The sequence below is a fragment of the Vanacampus margaritifer genome, chromosome 14 (genome assembly GCF_051991255.1).
Source record: "Vanacampus margaritifer isolate UIUO_Vmar chromosome 14, RoL_Vmar_1.0, whole genome shotgun sequence".
NCBI classification, from domain to species: Eukaryota; Metazoa; Chordata; class Actinopteri; order Syngnathiformes; family Syngnathidae; genus Vanacampus; species Vanacampus margaritifer.
In genome coordinates this window covers 21,395,742-21,413,364 of record NC_135445.1, presented here as the reverse complement: position 1 = coordinate 21,413,364, position 17,623 = coordinate 21,395,742, and the positions used below count along the sequence as shown (strand labels likewise).

Here is a 17,623-nt window from a genome sequence, read left to right as displayed (position 1 = left end):
TCCTGGATTTACCAGTGCTTCCAGACTTCCATAATGTGAACTTGATAAGGCAAATTTCAGCAGAATAAATTGATGCTGCCATCTCTAGGATGAAATCAGGAAAGGCAGTTCCTTGATGGATATGATTCCCATTGGTACCGATGCCAAAGGCAGAAACTAATTCCACTATTAGTAAGAACATTTAATCTTGTATTACAGGAGGGGGTAATTCCACCTTCCTGGAGAGAGGCAACAATTTCAGTTATCCCAAAAGAGGGGAAAGACAAACAGGAGTGTGGAAGCTATCGACCAATCAATGCACTTAATTTGGATTAGTGTTGTCACGATACCAACATTTTGACTTCAATATTATACCTGCATAAAATACCTTGATACCGGTACTGAAACGGTTCCTCAACAAAACTCAACAAAAAAATAAAAATGGCTTCACACATATCATAAATAAATATTATGAAATCAACACTTTAAATATATGTCACTTATCTTTTATTACTGTATGAATGAATCCTTATTTTCTTTTATTACCTATTATAGTTATCTTATTGGTGAATAATTTGTCAAAAATAACACACGTGTGACCAATTAATAGTATAGATGTTAAATTTTGTTTGTTTAAAAAAAAAAATAAAAAAAAATAACTCTTTGACTGCCATGGACGTTAAAAGACGTCAAGTAAAAACCTACGGAGGGCCGCCAATGACGTCATCCAATTATTATTATTGTTTTTTTTAAACGGGTGGAGGAAAGCCTTGGCCAGCTGTGGTGAAAGTTTCAAGCAGATCTAGTTAGCCTAATGACTATTTTTGGCCCCTAGATGGCAGCAATGACTCTCTTTTGACAAGATTGGGTAGGCGTCAGTAGAAGACGTGAGGCAGAGCTAGAGGGGACAATGGCTGGGGAAGGGAAGAGAAGAGAACATGGCGACCGGTTTGCAAGCAGCTTACGCTCGAGCATCGACCGCGAAAAGCATCGACCAACGCTAAAGAGCACATTGATGACGACGATGATCATCATCGATGATGATGATGGTGACTCCGAGGTTGGAAGCATTGACGCGGCAGTAGAAGACGTGAGACGGAGCTAGATGGCCGAGGAAGCTAACAATGGCGACCGGTTGCAAGCAGCTCACACTTGGGAATTTATTTCAAAGACGAAAGGCATCGACCAACGCTAAAGAGCACATTGATGACGACGATGATCATCATCGATGATGATGATGGTGACTCCGAGGTTGACGCTGAAGTTGGAAGCGTTGACGCGGCGGCTATGACGACGTCATAAAGGTTCACCGGCTAGCTATGCTAACACCGGAAAACGCGGAGCACAACCGAGCACTTCTGCACAGGCGGACGTTCAATCGGAATTAGAGGTGTAGCTTTAGACTGGATACGAAGCTATTTATCTTCAAGATATCAATATGTGACAATCGGAGGGAGCATGTCAAATAGACTCGAAGTCACATGTGGTGTACCCCAGGGCTCAGTTTTGGGTCCTAAAATGTTTATACTATACAAAAATGACATATGCAAGGTCTCTAGTGTCTTAAAAATAGTACTCTTTATTGATGATACAAATATTTTCTGTACAGGTGAGGATTTAAACAAGATGGCCCAAAGTGTAAATGAATAATTGTACAAGCTGCAACATCTTAATCTTAACAGGACAAAATGTATGTTATTTGGTAAAAAAAAAAAGGACTTAAAGAAACGATAAACGTTAAAGTCAGCAATGTGAATATCGAACGTGTTAGAGAACACAAGGTATTGGGAATAATAATCGATGACTTGTTAACATGGAATACTCATATAAGTCAACTAAAAAAAACTAGCTAGAAGTACATCTATTCTATTTAGAGCCCAAAATATGTTAAATCAGAGGGCCCTTCAAATAATTTATTGCGCGCTGATCCTGCCTTACTTGACCTATTGTGCTGAAATTTGGGGGAATACGTATATAAGCCGCCTATATCCCTTCATGGTACTCCAGAAAAAAGCTGTAAGAATCATACACAACGCTCCTTACAATGCACATACACCCAATTTATTTTTTAAATCTAAATTATTGAAATTATATGATTTAATAAACTTTAGGACTGTGCAATGTATGAAGCGTAAAAAAAACTGCCTCCCTTATAACTTGCAAATTCGCTTCCAGGCCAGGGAATCAAATTATGATTTGAAAGGGAAACATGTATTCGTACAAAGTTATTTCAGAACAACACTAACATCATGGAATAACTTAGATTTTGGAGTAACGAACACAGGGACATTGGCTAGCTTTAGAAAAAAAAGTATAAATAACTTATTTTTAACAGATCCGCTGATGAAAATCGATAATTCTGGATATGATGACATTTGCACACAAGGTCAAAATCTGTGTGAAAACCCTGAACTGTAAATAAGGCTTGGTGTTCCAAAAAAAAAAAAAAGTAAACAGAGCTGAATCTGTTATCTTTGCTCAAGGACTTGGTAGCTGTTACGTCTTTGAAAAGCAACTACCAGTCTGTCCCCACTGATTGCTGAAATACAACATGGAACTAGTGAACTGGTCTTTAACTCTTTCACTGCCATGGACATTAAAGACGTCAAGTAAAAACCTATGGAGGGCCGCCAATGACGTTAAAAGACGTCATCAAATTGTTTTATTTTTATTTTTTAAACGGGTGGAGGAAAGCCTTGGCCAGCTGTGGTCCACCCATCAAGAGGTGGGACACCACGCTGAACCAAAGCATGCTAGGAAGTGCAAGGCTTCACTCTCACTTCATAAACTATTAGTGTGGCTTGGCAGTGGACATATCGTTTGCTTCCACACAAGGAAATGCATTTAGCATGAATGTTAAGAGCGAGTGGCTGACTTCAGAACGCTGATGTGTTCAAGTGCACCATGGAAAATTGCCAACTCTTTTACTCACGCCCAGTCACAACTCAGAAAGACTTGTTTGTAACGAGGCATGCAGGTATTTGATCTTTTTAGTATTTAGTTTTTTAACACAACCAAGCCATTGAGAGGGGCTTAAGAACATTCTAGGTAGGCTTGAGCCTCCCTAAAATAGGCCTAACGACTAGTGGTGGGCGGAACGATCCGAATATCATTATCATCGTTACCAAGTCAGTATCGATATCGATACTGGCACTATAATATCGATCTATTAGTTTAATTTTAGTTTGGCTCTTTTATGCAATGCTGCAGTCTGGTCTAGGGCTGCCAAGACAATATTAACTCATTCACTCCCAACCGTTATCAATGAAGCAACCCCCTTCGCAGCGGGCTGTTTTACTGGATTTTGACTGATTGTGCAAGGCCCACAGAATATTGTGTTCTATTGCAATAGAAGCATTAGAATATAGCCATGTTTCATCATTATTCACAAATCTGTTTAAAGGGATTACATCACTCATTCAATTTGGTTCAGCAGTGCATAAGTTCTACTTGCAGTTTAAACAAATGTCAGCCACAATCTATTCTGGGATTTTTAGACGGCCGATTGTCATTGCACTTGGGAATTGCAAATGTGAAGGATAATTGATTGCTTTGAATTTATCTATCCATCCATCCATTTACTACCAGTCGTCCGGGGTCGGGTCGCGGGAGCAGCAGCTTTAGGAGGGAAGCCCAGACTTCCCTGTCCCCAGCCACTTCAACCAGATCTTCCGACGGGATCCCAAGGCATTCCCAGGTCATTCGAGAGACAGTCTCTCCAGCGTGTCCTGGGTCATCCCTGGGGCCTCCCGCCGGTGGGACATGCCCGGAACACCTCTCCAGGGAGCCGTCCAGGAGGCATCCGAACCAGATGCCTGAGCCACCTCAACTGGCTCCTCTCCACGCGGAGGAGCAGCGGCTTGACACATCGCCACCTCGTTGACGTGACTTTGTGATGCTAACATGCGCTCGACGAGACGCCGTGCACATTGCTATCGCTCAGTTGCCTAAACGTACACATTTGTGTTATTCATGTCTACAAGCAATCACTGTATTTTCTCGCGCCTCTGATTGACCAATCATAGACATTCTTGGCAAAATAACGCTTGCAGGAGGGTTGCCGGTCACGGCGAAATAACCACTGCCTAAACATTCGCAGGGGAAAAACATTTTTCAACAATACACTTGCCTGCGATGTACAAAGCATGACGCCACAAACTGGCTGTTACCGTATCATTGGTAAAAAAAAAAAAAAATTGCCTTTACAACATGAGGATCAACCACACAGGTGAAAATAATGGTCTTTCTTGACTCATTAAATTTGTCACTGACTTCTGAAGGTTTGTGTTTTCTTTGTATTTGCTAAGTAAATGTGCTTTATATGCTTTAAGCAGTTATGTTACAATTAGATCTTGCAGGATTCCATTACGGTTGCTATATTTGATATTTCTTTACATTTCAATTAGTGTTGTCATGATACCAAAAATTTACTGCTAATGATACTATACCTGCATAAAATACCTCAGTACCGGTACTGAAACGGTACCTCGCCAAAAATCTAAAACATCAGCAAAAGCAACTAAATTATTTTAATTTTTTATTAATTCAAAATATTATGATGTATACATGTTAATTTATGTGAATACTGTATATGTTTATGTATATACTGTATATATTTATGTATATACTGTATGTGCTTTTACAGTGCATGCCATATTCTTGATGTACTGACTGCATTTGATGTCATCTGTTTTAAATATTGGTAATACAGTGGCACTCCTATGACTCAATGTAACGTTGCTTGAGTGTGCGGGCATGTCTCTGCTCTTCTCCTTTACGCTCCCAATTAGTCAAATGCGTTATCAAATACTACAAACTGGGAACAAAATAATTCACACTCGACTTGGGAAGTGTCAAAAAATGTGTCACAAACTGTCGCTCTGTCAGTCATCTGATCTTTTTCTAATTGCTAATGTTGTTTTATGTTTTATATTTGTTGTTGCATGATAATCTTTAACATTTTGTTTATTTAGGATGAAAATAAAGTGATGAAGGAATTTTTGGGGTATTTGTAGTTTCTGGACAGTATATGATAAAATATTTGTTTGTTTCTTTGTTTAAGTTTCTTTTCCTATGATCACTATGTGCACTTCGTTTAAGAAAGTAAAAATATATATTTTGTTATGGTTGTAATGTTTCTGGAGGAAAAAAACATTGAAAAAGTATTTTCTATTTATCAAGAAACTCCTGTCCTAATTTTGTCCTTTGTTTAAAAAGGAAACAACACAAAAACACCTAAAGGTTGAAAATTGATTGTGAATAAGCAATTCGATGATACACAGGGTTTTTCCTATGTAGAAAATTTGTAGGCGGTTCCCACCACCTAATTTGCTTGCCGCCTCCAGCCTTAGTGACTGATATCGCTTAACACAGCCGTGTCAGCTGTGTTGATTAAGCTTGGCAGCAACATATTTTAACTGCAGTTGTAGCGTTGCATCATTATGGAGGCGCTATATCAACAGCAGTGCACAGGAAAGACCTGAAGTAAAGTTTTTTTTAAACTTTATTGTACCGAAGAAGAAACAGATCACGGAGCAATCGTTGCACACGGCCACTTCCTGGTTGTGAGGCAGAGGACCGATGGCTCCAGCCACCAACAAGATAAAGAAGATAAAAACACAGTATATACAATAAACATAATAGTGTTTTACAACAACGCTGAACTATATTTACAATTTAATATGTACTATTATACTATTATTATATCATATTGGTCCGTTGTGGTAAAGAAGGAGCTGAGCCGAAAGCCAAAGCTCTCGATTTACCGGTCGATCTATGTTCCTGCCTTCACCTATGGTCACGAGCTGTGGGTCGTGACCGAAAGAACAAGATCCCGGATACAAGCGGCTGAAATGAATTTCCTCCGCAGGGTAGCCGGGCTCTCCCTTAGAGATAGGGTGAGAAACTCTGTCATGACTCAGTGTTGAGCCGCTACTCCTCCGCATTGAGAGGAACCAGTTGAGGTGGATCGGGCATCTGGTTCGGATGCCTCCTGGACGCCTCCCTGGGGAGGTGTTCCGGGTATGTCCCACCGGCGGGAGGCCCCGGAGACGACCCAGGACACGCTGGAGAGACTACGTCTCTTGGCTGGCCTGGGAACGCCTTGGTATCCCGTCGGAGGAGCTGGCTGAAGTGGCTGGGGAGAGGGAAGTCTGGGCTTCCCTGCTAAAGCTGCTGCCCCCGCGACCCGACCCCGGATAAGCGGTAGATGATGGATGAATATGTACTAGTGGATGCATTTTTAATGATTGTAGTAAAAAAATAAAAAAATAATAATAATAAATAGCGGGTCACAGGACAACACCCGGCCATCCACTTAAATAAGCTTTCAGCCAGCCGCAGCACAAAATCAGTGCTTGCCCTAATAATAATAATGATAATAATTAAAAAACTGAGTGTGGCGCCATACTGTCAGCCGTAACCACGACAACAAGGCGTAGCCACGGACTTTTAAGTACAGTCCGTCTGAGTCGCTTTGTGGCTGCCGGACTGTTGTAAACCACAGAACTGCTAAACCCCCATAGTTGCTTTTTTTGTTGTTGACCCACTTCTGCTCAACACTTAGAATCAAAAGACTTCTCTTATTGAAGCTACGCTAGCATAATTATGATGCCGCAAAAAAAAAAAAAAATTGTGACCATCACACGGGCCTGTTTGTTAGCCTCATGTTGCTATCTTCAGCTAGCCCATCCAATAATACACGGGCAACAAATGCGTGCTAAAGATGAGTAGTAGCTAGTCTGAGGACAAAGGGGATGCGGCATCCCAAGTCACGTTCAAGTGGTGAGTGATATACAGTATTTTTAATCTGGCAAACTATGTCTTCACACGATCAGTGGCACCATTTGAGGACGGCAATAAGTAAACAATGATGAGGTTTCCCTCATCCAACACAAGCTGATTCCAATCAGCAGGATCGTTATCAGACTTATGCAGAGCTTGCTGATGAGCTGATCATATATCAGCTGTGTTGGAGAACGGAAACATCCAAAACCTGCAGGACTGCGGCCCTCCAGGACCGGAGTTTGACACCCATGCTTTAAAATAAGATGGTATTGGCACCGAAACCTGGTATCAGTAGTCTCCCATGATAGTCAGGATGGTACCACATCTGCTTCAATTTCAGCCAGGAAAAACCCTGATACAGCTACCTTAATTTAAAAAAAAAAATTATATACCATAATTTTCCAAAAGTATCAGTATCGGCGATATTGGACCTGTATTTACTTGGTATCGGATCAATACCAAAATTTGCAGTATCGCACATATAACAACGCCATTGGGGGCAATGTACAGGTATTAAGTTAGTAATGGGTTAATTTCATACATTTATTTTCTTCGTCATTTTACAGAACAATTTCCAAGTTTTCTTGATCAAAGTGGATACTTTGCCGTGACTGACAATTCGCCACCTAGTGCCATTTTGCCATGAATCGCATGAGAACTGTAAGTAAACACTGCGACAGTGAATATGTGCGAGCTCTTGGAAGAATGGTTTTAGGTGGTCACCCCGGAAGCGTGAGATCATGGGTTCGAATCCTGCACTGTACATTTCTAGTTTTTTGTTGTTGTTTATTTTTTCCCCCAACTACAATTTCTTGACAACAGCATTTATGCCCTGAGGATTATGCAGCCATTCCCACACCATGTTTATACTCGGGCTGCCCGCCCAAAAAGTTTTCTAGAAAATTTACCGTGTTTTCAAGACTATAAGGCACACTTAAAAGACTTAAGAGTTCCGGAGACATTTTCCTTCAAGACATCCTCAAGGCAAATTTTGCTGTGCCAACGTGCGTTTCTGATTGGTGGGCTGGTTCACGCTTGCTGTTAGTTGGCTGCTGGCTTGTATTTAAGGTACAGCGGCAGACGGAGGGGAGAAAGCAGAAGAGAGTTGCAGTTGTATGTACTCGAACGTGGAGATGGAACGAGAAAGTGAATAAAAAGAGAAAATAAAACGCCAAATTGCAGTGTGACCTCCTGTCTCCTGTACTTCATTTTGTCTACCGCGTTTGGACCCCACCTTTTTGGCAACGAGCAGCCGCCGGGCGCTATCCGCGGAGACGATTCGAACACCGGCCGAGACCGAGCAGGAACGGATAACAAAATACTGCCAGTATATTTGCATTGCGCAAAACATCGGTTTGAAACTTCGGGAAATGGCATCAGCTAAGAGACATGCTTACGAGGCACAGTTTAAACCGCAAGCTATCAGTTACGCGGTTGAACATGGGAATAGAGCAGTCGCAAGATAATTCAACATCAATGAATCCATGGTTCAAAAGGGGAAGAAGCAAAAAAACGAAGTTGGGGCTTGCCATCATTCCGGGGGGATTAACAAAGGAACTCCAACTGGTCATTGAAACTGGGCTTTGCAAGTAAAGTTGCGAGAAGCATGGGAGCGTTCAATGAGAGAAGGCGAACACACTCCACCAAAACAAACTGGGAGGCAACCCCGGCTTGACAAGGTACGCCACGGTATGTGAATGGATTGTGGACATCTGGGTTAAAGTGTCTGATGTTTTTCATTGTTTTGCTTTCTTCTCTGTAAAGTAGGCTTATTAATTTCGGCCAGAATTATCTCATAATATTTTCTCTTTAACCACCGCAAAGCACTATGCTCGCAGTCTGTGCTTTGGGATTGTGTATTCATGTCAAATACGACCCGGATGCAGTTTTTTTTCCCACCTATAACCCCTTTATGACCACCTTATTTTATTTGTGTTATTATTTTAATACAAAATAAGTGCAAAAAAATATGGAGTCACAACAACATTTTTACTCTGAAAATTCACTAGAATGCACGATATGAAGTGCAAAATGAGACAATTTTTTCCCGGAAAGGAAAAGCCCATGATTGACCGACCGACATCCGTTTACATTACATTTCAAATCTGTGGAAAATACTGTTATGGTTAGGCTGGTAATGCCTACAACAGCCTATGCTATTATGATTAAGCAGGTAATGCCAATAACAGCCTAAGCACTGAAGGTTAAGGACATGTAGGGCAGAAGCGATGCAGGAACCACGCTCAGTGCATGGCTCGATGATTGACCAATCATGGTCGCTAGCAGGAGAGTTGCCAGTCACGGCCAAATATCCACTGCCTTTTTCAGTTATTAACAGTCCATGGTTATTGGCGATTGAACTCCGTGCTGGAAGTATTCTTCATGTTATGCGACAGGCTGAAGAAGCATGTTAGCTAGCGCAACGGAATGATAGATACACAAGTCTAACTAAGGCCCGACTGTCTAAACATACCCTAAACATAGCTGAGTTCCTCGTGGGAGTAAAGAGCTGGCGCCTAAAATAAGTGACACAATGTCCCATCTAATCCATATTTTTCAAATAATTTGACAGACTAAATCACGAGTTTCGCGACTATAATTTCAGATGCGGAGTCCAAATTAAATCCTAGAACCAATAGCCTTCACATTGACTAGCTGCTACGTAGCTCACTCACCAAAGACGGCACTATTGTATCCAACCAGTCTTTGTATTCTTCTCTGCGTTGTTACGCATTCCCGTTCAGAGCGCGTAGACGTATACGAACAGATCACAAAGCTAAAAAATAATTTAGCATCGTGACTTCATCATTATGTGCGATTCTCAGAAGCACAGGATGAGAGAAACATTATTATGTATACCACACTCGGTTCTCGGAAGGATACGCCCCGCTGCAATATGATTGGTTGCTGCATACAGGCAGGACAGTGGCTGCCTGTGTCCAAACAAGGCTGGGTCCTCTAGTGATTGGATGTAAAATGTCGAGGCTGTGGAGCGTGTATCGAGTAAGCCACGAAAAAAAAAATCTGAAGCGTGTATCGAGATTCCGAGAGGCATACACGTCACGATTTTCTTTTGTGATGAAAATAAAATAAAATTTATGACGGGTAAGAATTAAAAAGACAAAATATACTATATAACGTATTTAGGAAAAGAGTGTTGCGATGCAATAAGTAAATGATAGTTAAGTGACAGGAACTGATAGCACAAAAAAAAATTACATCGGAAGTTCATATGCGATTTTATTTTGGAAAGAACCCCGTGCATTTCCTGTTCTAACAGTGGAGCCCGGACCCGACCTCACAATGCAGCCAGTTTTTTTTTAACCAGCTTTATTGAACCAAGTATTTATTAGTACAGTGGTTCTCAACCCTGGTACTCGAGTACCCCTATCCAGCCTGTTTTCCATGTCTCCCACAAGCAAACGATCAGCTAATCAGTAAACTGTGCATGAAGCCTGATAACGAACTTCAGCTGTGTTGGTTGGGGAGACATTGAAAACAAGCTGGATAGGGCAGGCTACTCGAGGACCGGGGCTGAGTAACAGTGTATTAGTATACTAGTGTACAACATAAAGGAAACAAATCAAAACCATCAAAAAAAATAAAACAAAACAAAAACCACGATAATCCAAATAAAAATGTTTAAAAATATATATTTTTTACAAATATAGTTTTTAGAGCCGTTCTGTTATGAAAGTCATTTATTAGTCTAATACAGGTGATAGTATCAATGTGAAAGTTGGGTTTTTGATTTTCATATTTGCATTTATGAAAAAAATATTTTGCCCTAAGTATTAGGTTATAACAAATAAGTAATGAAAAAATATATATTCATTAACGCGCTTCCTAAAAAAAATATATATATATTTTTTTCATTTTAACAATAACACATCTACTAAAATCTTTCTAGAATATGTGAGTGTGTGCACAGATCCAGAAGAGATGTTTAATTGTCTCTAGGTGGTTTTCACAAAAAGAGCAACTTGCTTCAATGTCCCTTTTGAACTTGGTCATATAATGGTTGGCTGGATAATATTTATGTAATATTTTAAAGGTCACTTCCTTCACCTTCTTTGTAAGCAAATACTGATTTGGAATAGACCAGACCTTTTTCCAATTAATGTCCGTGACAAAACGGTTCCAAAATGACACAACATATGAAATAGTGACAATATTCTCTTGAGCACAGATTTTCTTATTACCGTCTTTACGTTGAGTCAAGCAGAGATTACCAATATCTGTCTCTAAAATATTGGAGAGAGAAAGAGGACAGGACTATTTTTAACTTTAAATAAGACATGAGTTATCCATTGCCAAGCCAGAAGCACCTGTTTCTCTACCTAATCAGAAAAATAAAGTAATTTGTTTTTGTATAAAAAGTCTTTGTGTTCCATATTATATATTTATGTCGTGAAAAATAGTTTTACAGGAACTTTGTCCGCATTGTAATTGTAACTTAAAATAAAATTTAAACCACCAAATTTAGCAAAAACATAGTGAGGAATAAAGTTCCAGATTGAAACAGGATTTATTTTTTTAGTGTTTAACCCAATTAACTTTAAAGTTATTATGTAATGTAGTAAAGTCCAATATATTGAGACCTCCAGACTCATAGCTGTTCTCTTTTTGATGTTAATGTGCGCGGTTCTTCCAAAGGAAGTTAAAAAGCATGTGATCGATATCCTTACAAATTTTGTTATCTACATGGAGTGAGAGAGCATATCAAGCAAGATAAGCTTTCTGCATTGGAAAGTAAAACTCTCCCTTTCAAAGATAAAATTTATCTTACTTACCATTAATTTCTTTTAATGCACCACATACGCTCATTGACATGCCTGGGAGGCGGGTGGATCGGAGCATGGGGATATCATTTCCCTCTGCTCCGGTTCACCTGCTCCCAATTTTAATGCACCACACACACACACTTATGTATATACATGGGTGGGGTCACACTCAAGGTTTAGGGGTAGAGTTCGCCAGTCGGCGAGCTGGCGAACTCAGTAACAGGGTTAGTTTTCACTTAGAACGTTGGGGTGACAACCGGGGCCTCTCCCCGCTGGGCCTGGGGTTCGGGGGTGCCGCCCGTCCTCCGGTGCCCCCATCTCCCCTTCTGCCCCCGGTGTTCCGTCCCTCCACGTGGTGGGGGGTGGGGTGGGCGCGGATGCCCTCTCCGCTCCGCTGCCCGGCCCCTCTTCGGCGTCGGTGCCTGGGTGCGGGGTGTTTCCGGGATCTGGGGATCGGGGGCTGGGGGGCTGCCGGTTGGTGGGGGTGGGGGCGGCTTGGTTGGGAAAGGTGGTCGTGGTGGGGTGTCTGGGGGTTTAGGGGCCTGGGGGCGGCTGGGGCTGGCTTGGGGTGGATGGCGGGGGTGGATGGGGGGCGGGGGCTGTGGACCGGTGGGGTGCCTGGCGGGCCTGCAGTGCCCCGTCCTGCTGCGTTGGGTTGGGGGTGCGGGCCGTGTTGGGGTGGGGGGCGCTCCTGCTCCTGGGTTTGCTCTCCGGCCGGTGGCCCCTGGGGGTGTTGCGCTTGCTCTGTCCTGGCAGGGGTCGACGGCTCCCCTCTTTGGTGGAGATTTTCATGCATGCCAGATCCACCACACCAGCATCTACCGAAGCTCAGACACAGTCTGCTTCTTCCTCGGGTCGTTAAATCGGTGGAGGCTGGTGTCTGTGGATCTCGCTCTGCTTCGTCTGTCCTTCCTACCTTTCCTCAGTCTCTCCTTTGGGCCCTTGAGGTCTCCCTGATTTGTTGGAATTCAGATGTCTCTGGGGTTGGTGAAGGACTCTGGTTGGTGGCCTGGTGGGTGATGTCTGGTGCTGGACTTCCCTTTCCTTTCTTTTCTTTGGTCCTTCTTCGGGTCTCCTGACGGCCCCACGACTCTGGCTAGATTCTGAAGTGTTTCGGTTTAGGTGAACGGTATGGGATTTTTTAATAGGTTTTAGGTGCACTAATGAATACACGCACGCACGCACACACACACACACACACACATACAAAAAAAAGAAAAAAGAAAAAAGGAGAGCAATGATGATGACATGTCAAATGAACAATACTGAGCTCTCCAGAAAAAAAAAAAAGATTAAATTTATTTGCAGCCATTTATTTTACTTAGTTTGTGTTTTCTTAATCTATGGAAGGAAATTAGCAAGCATTCTTGTTGTGTCATCTTTACAAACGACAAGGTCTAAATAAATTGCTTTCATTTGGATCTGAATGTTACAAATACTGGTTTTAATACATTCCTTAACAGATAAGAGGTGGCATTTTGAGGCTTTTGAGTATTCTTTTTTTTTTTTTTTTTTTCTGGAGAGCTCAGTATTGTTCATTTGGTAATTTTGCCGATTTGACATGTCATCATCATTGCTCTCTTTTTGTTTTGTTTTTGTATGTGGGTGAGTATGTGTATGTGTGTGTGTGTGTGCGTGTGTGTGTGCGTGCGTGCGTGCGTGCGAGTGTGTGTGTGTATTCATTAGTTCACCGAAAACCTATTAAAAAATCCCATACCGTTCACCTAAACCGAACACTTCCAGCCAGAGTCGTGAGGCCGTCAGGAGACCCGAGGAAGGACCAAAGAAAAGAAAGGAAAGTGAAATCCAGTACCGACCAGACACCACCCACCAGGCCACCAACCAGAGTCCTTCACCAACCCCAGAGACATCTAAATTCCAACAAATTAGGGAGACCTCAAGAGACCAAAGGAGAGACTAAGGAAAGGAAGAAAGGACAGACGAAGCAGAGTGAGATCCACAGACACCAGCCTCCACCGATTCAATGACCTGAGGAAGAAGCAGATTGTGTCTGAGTTTCGATAGATGCTGGTGTGGTTGATCTGGCATGCATGAAAATCTCCACCAAAGAGGGGAGCCGTCGACCCCTGCCAGGACAGAGCAAGCGCAACACCTCAGGGCCCCCCCAGGCCGCGGCAGTGCCAAAGGACGACCCCCGGGCCTCGCAGGGGCCACCAGCCGGAGAGCAAACCCAGGAGCAGGAGCGCCCCCCACTCCAACACGGCCCGCGCCCCCAACCCATGCAGCAGGACGGGGCACTGCAGGCCCGCTAGGCACCCCATTGCAGACCCGCCAGGCACCCCACCGGTCCACAACCCCCGCTCCCCCCATTAATGTAGCCGCAAGGAGGAAAAAGCCTTGGGACATCATGAGTCGGTGGGGAGAAAACTTCGTAGACCTCCTCAATTCCACTGACACGTCTTTGTTTGAGGAAGCAGAGCTGGGGACACTGACGTGGGCTCAACTGTCTCTGGGGTGGAAGGGATCCCGTCGGAGGAACTGGTTGAAATGGCTGGGGAGAGGGAAGTCTGGGCTTCCCTACTAAAGCTGCTGCCCCCACGACCCGACCCTGGATAAGCGGTAGATGATGGATTGATGGATGGATGAATGGATGGATATTTGATTCTCTTTCAATTATTGAGTCAATTGATTATTCATTTAATAATAAACAATTATCGATTTAATAATTAATTGAACCGATTTTCCTTACAAGGTCAATGTGTCATAAAGCAAGCGAAGTCCATCATTTTCAATTCTCAAAATTACAGAGAAAAAAATCCCTTTGAGGAATTAATAATGTAATCAAAAGTTAATCAATTGTTACTTGGGGGGTGAAAGCATCAAAGAATGCTGTTGAGGGTGGCACATCGGTCTGTCACGCTGTTGTGACGCAGTGCTTAGAGCAGGGGTGTCCCGCAAAGGTGCTCTTGTAAAGTAAAAACATTTGTAATGTCGGATTAATTAATCTGACGGCCAAAATCAAAACAAATTTGTTATTTCACAAGCAATGTAATTTGTATATGGAATTGAAGTGGATGTCATTATTTTACACACAACCTCAAGTTATGGTTTGTTGAAAAAGAAACAAAAAGCAAAATAAAAACATAGACCAACGTAAATCAAACATGCCACACATTCAGCTACTGGTAACGAGGGCTGAGCAGATCAATCCTACTATCGATAGCATCGATACTAACGTGGGTATCGGTATTGGCTTGATACCAGAGCGCCAGTATCAATATTTTACATTGATTTATTTTGGTTTCTCATGGGTCCCTCGCGCAATCCCTTTGTAGCACACGCGCATGTGCCGGCCTGCCAATGACAGTGGTGGGCGGCACTGGCGGTACCAAACAATTATTTTCACAGTGAATGACAATGAGTCATATTATGCTTTGTTTGGGCTTTTCCAACTACTAGTTGAGCTAGGTATTACACAGCATGTAAGTATCGTTTATGTAATGTGACTAGACTACAGGAACTTCGGTGGCTGACAATTCTTTGAGTGCAAAGAGTGACACGAACTAGGAATATGAAGATTATTTAGTCCATGGACCAGAGCAGATACCAGTACCACCTGGGTGGGCAAATTCTATTTTTTTGTCTTTTTTTTTTATATATACCTATACATCCCTAGTTTATGGTTTGATATGATAGACCTCTCATACTGGTAGCTTTTTAATGGTTATGACCTCTCATGATCAGTGGTTGATAATGTTGTGTTTGGTATCATTTTTAAGGGCATATTCTAATTCAATCAGTACATCTATTCATTTAAGCCAATTTGTGAAGCTCTTTGTCAAATATATAGGTCACTGGAGCTAGTCAAACTTTAAGGAACAGACATTTTTTTTCACTATTTAAACTATACCCTTTATTTAAGCAATGTGGCATCAAGGAACATGATAGACAAAAAATACATAACTGAAATATTCACCAGAGTCCAAGGATTCAGGAATTGTGGACTTTATTCATACTGTGTCATTGCTAGACATGATTTCATACCTTAAATGAAAAGGAGGATTTTGACCGAGATATGAAGCCTTACTCTATGCAGGCTATTTGGGTGCATTTGGACAGTGGTGGTCATCAAACTTATTTCTAGTTCATGGTTTGACTGATATTTCACGGACCGGCAACTATCTGTCGGCTCCTAGCGCTTGTCAGCCGTGTGAAAGTACAAGAAAACATGTAACTTTAGTGTTTACATGATTAGAAGATTGCATCAATTCTATATCTGCCTCGTAAAATCCATCTGCCTTGTTGAGTTGGAGATCTGACTACAGGAAGAGGTTTGATTAAAAAAAAAAAATTGAGATTTTTGCCGTGGCTTAAGTGGATGGGAAGGATCGTGGTCTTTATTAAACTGAGGTGAACGTGTCCCCCGCGTCCTCAGTGCACTCTATGATCTTGGCTTTTGTTTACTGTGAGTGAGACGGATTGACCAACTTTCTGACGGCAGGCGCAGCGGCGAGCGACCTGGCTTCGAATGTCTTCAAATAAAAGCGTGTCTCGTAGTATGACGTCATCTATAGGGATCTCGTGACCAAAGATATCGTAATAATTTAATTTATGTGAATTCTGTTGTTGAATTTTTGTTTTAAAAGGCAGCAAAATGACTTTCACACACACCATAAAAAAAAGGACAAAGGGGCACTTTGGGCATCAGTGACATAAGGGCATGTGTCCGGACACCCACATAGCCCCCCTCTTTCTACTCATGCCTGATTAATAACTAACTAAATCTAACTAAAACCAAACCCAAATCATGACATTTTAGGGTTGCAACTCTTGCAACTCTTCTTCTTCTTTACTTTTTGGCTATTCCCTTCAGGGGTCGCCACAGTGAATCAATTGCCTCCGACTTACCCTGTCCTCTGCATCCTCTGCTCTCACACCAACTACCTTCATGTTCTCTTTAAGTACATCCATAAACCTCTTTGGTCTTCCTCTAGACCTCCTGCCTGGTATTTGGAAACTCAGCATCCTTCTACCAATATACTCACTATCTCTCTTCTGGACATGTCCAAACCATCTCAGTCTGGCCTCTCTGACTTTATCTCCAAAGCCTCTAACATGTGCTGTCCCTCTGATGTACTCATTCCTGATTCTATCCATCCTGGTCACTCCCAAAGAGAACCTCAGGATCTTCATCTCTGCCACCTCCAGCTCTGCCTCTTGTCTTTTCCTCAGTGGCACTGTTTCCAGACCAAACAACATCGCTGGTCTCACCACAGTTTTATAAACCTTTCCTTTCATTTTAACTGAAACGCTTCCATAACACATCACACCTTACACTTTTCTCCACCCGGTTTAGCCTGCCTGCATACGCTTCTTCACTTCTTTTCCACCCTCTCCATTGCTCTGGACTGTTGACACTAAATACATAAATTCCTCCAATTTCTTGGTCTCTTCTCCCTGTAACCTCAATCTTCCACTTGGGTCTTCTACTGACTCCTACCCGATCTTGTCCAAAGAGAGTCATCGCTGCCATCTAGTGCCCATAAATAGTCATTATACTAACTCGATCTGCTTGATACTTTCCTTCACCCGTTTCCCACCAAAAAAACATAGTTAACGTCTTTTAACGTTTTAGGCGGTACTCATTTGGATTTTACTAAACGTTATTAAATGTTTTTGGCGGTCAAAGAGTTCAAATGGAGTGTGGCAAAGTCGAAACCTGTTTTGTGGTCAGACGAATCACGATTCGAAGTTCTTTGTGGAAAACTGGGGCGCTATATCATACCGACTAAAGAGGACAAGTACAACCCAAGTTGTTATCAGCACTCAGTTTATAAGCCTGCATCTGTGATCGTATAGGGTTGCATGAGTGCGTGTGGCATGGGCAGCTTCCACATCTGGAAAGGCATCGTCAATGCAGAAAAGTATATTCAGATTCGAGAACAACATATGCTCCCATCCAGGCATCATCACTTTCAGAGAAGATCTTACATTTCTCAACACGATAATGCCAGACCACATGTAGCACCAATTACAACAGCATGGCTGCGCAGGAAAAGGATCCGGGTATGCAAATGGCCAGCCGGCAGTTCACTTCTTTCACTTGTAGAGCA

General features: G+C 42.3%; 1 protein-coding gene across 11 annotated transcripts in view; it reads right to left on the bottom strand.

Annotated features, from left to right (window-relative positions):
- The window catches only part of LOC144034208 (multivesicular body subunit 12B-like), a 102,681-nt gene extending 92,988 nt beyond the window's left edge, over positions 1-9,693 (bottom strand). For 2 of the 11 annotated variants that reach the window (XM_077542797.1, XM_077542796.1), the window contains exon 1: positions 9,441-9,691. The gene's annotated coding sequence lies outside the window, so the exon portion shown is untranslated. Of the gene's footprint in view, positions 1-9,440 lie in introns of all 11 variants that reach the window. The other 9 variants (XM_077542795.1, XM_077542798.1, XM_077542799.1 and 6 more) reach the window with 6 other exon arrangements.
- Positions 9,694-17,623: the final 7,930 nt, after the last annotated feature.